The 1946-nt window shown below is 40.2% G+C and overlaps 1 pseudogene; it reads right to left on the minus strand.

Moving 5' to 3' along the window:
* Positions 1-244: 244 nt before the first annotated feature.
* On the minus strand, positions 245-1616 carry LOC129474571 (protein SDA1 homolog; annotated as a pseudogene).
* Positions 1617-1946: the final 330 nt, after the last annotated feature.

Consider the following 1946-nt stretch of genomic DNA (forward strand, 5'->3'; position numbering starts at 1 on the left):
AGAACTATGTACACTGTGCTGTAAATAAACATATGTGTGTCCACCCCCACAGCTAAGCTGTCAATGCCTTGAGTGAAGGGGTTACAGATCATTCATTTCATATCTATAGTGACAGTTAATAGGCATTCAATACTTTTTTTTTGCATGAATGATAAATGAAATGATTTTACACTACAACCACTGTTTACATTAACATTCCCACCATTAGCCATCTCCAAAATAAAAACACCAAATTGCTGCCACATTTTCAGCAGTTTTCACAATACAGTGCTTCTGGACTTTTTAATGTAAACAGACATGCTTGATTTACCAATTTTCAGAGTAGTGACACAAACTTAGCATTCTTCTTGGAATGGAAAACTTGCTGGGAAGTTACTTCATTCTTTTTCTCTTTTTCAAAATTGCATCTCGTAGTGCCAACTGTTTTTCTCGGAAGGAACGCTTATTTTTTCACCAGACATTCTGGCTATACTGCATCATGATAAAGTTCTTCTGTTTCTCCTTCTCTTTCTTTGTTGAACTGGAAAATGGATTCATTTTGGTTTTCTTCCTCACAAATTCTTTTCGGTCTGTCTTTCTAGCCATTGCAGTTGCTAGTCTTGTCTCTTTGTCAGACTTTGGCTTTTAATGAAGGCTTTCAATGTCCCGAAGAGAAAGTAATTCACCCTTGGGCTCTTCATCACTGTCTATTTCAATGTATTTCCTCTTCTGGGATTTCCCAGGGGCAGCATCAAGTTCTTTTCTCAGTTGGGCCATGCGGATTTCCTGGAAGTCTTCCTGAGTTAAAACTTGGCTGGTGCCGATGGCTGCAGCTTTGGCTTTCTGCTCCTCCATGGGCATCTTGTTCAGCTTCTTGGAGATTTCTTGCTGTTCTTCATCGGAAGAATGTTGCACATCAATCCATTCACCATCAGCATCCTCCTCCTCACTGAGACTGGTATTTTCCCATCCATCTTCATCATTTTCAGCATCCTCTTCTTTCTCACCTTCCAGAACTTCTGCTCCTGGAATGTAATCTTTAGCATCTAATTCTCCATATTCTTGTACTCTTGCTTCTAGGGAGGCCTTTGCAGGCTTACCCCAGAATTTCTTCTGCAGCATCTGAGGATTCAGTGTTCGGAAGAGCTGAATCAAAGTTCTAGCAGACGTCATTACGTTCTTATCCTTGTGTGTTTTATACTGAGCCAGGTCTTGGAGAAGTTCTTCAGTCACATGGCCAGAGAACATCGAGCTGTTATCTCTTTTATAGCATTGATTCCTACTGTCATGACTTCTCCAGAGTTCTTGTCGGTAACAAAATTGTTTGCCACAGTCATAAGCAATGATTGAATAATCTCTGGGGGTACTAGGTGATGAAATGCTTGTGCAGCAAACAGAGGATCTTTGTTACTTCTCTTTGGTGGGGCTGCAGAAACCTTTGAAAAAAGGATAGAAAATGAAGAGGAAGAGCTCATGAATTCCCACCAATCTGGAGATGAGGTTCCTGAGCATCATCTTCACTTCAAACTTCTCCTTACTTCACTCAAGCTGCTTTAGTAGTTTTTCTGCAAAATCTTGGGGATCATAAATTAAGTGAATGGCTGAAAAGTTAAACATCTCTGGTTTTTTCTTCTTTTTTTGTTGGTTCCAATTTTAGACCATCTCATTCTTTATGCAAATGAGCATAGGTTTTAGGAGCAGCCAGGCCACATCTTTAATGCTTTGCTGCTTAGAAATTTCTTCCTTCAGATACCCTAAATCATCTTTCTCCAGTTCAAAGTCCACAGATCCCTTTAGCAGGGGCACAATGCTGCTTTTTATGCTTTTTAGCATAGCAAGAGTGACCTTTACTCCAGTTCCCAATAAGTTCCTCATCTCTATCTGAGACCATCTCAGCCTGGACTTCATTGTCTATGTGGCTATCAGCATTTTGGTCACAACCATTCAACAAGTCTCTATGAAGTTCC

This window comes from Symphalangus syndactylus, chromosome 24 (assembly GCF_028878055.3).
Source record: "Symphalangus syndactylus isolate Jambi chromosome 24, NHGRI_mSymSyn1-v2.1_pri, whole genome shotgun sequence".
NCBI lineage: Eukaryota > Metazoa > Chordata > Mammalia > Primates > Hylobatidae > Symphalangus > Symphalangus syndactylus.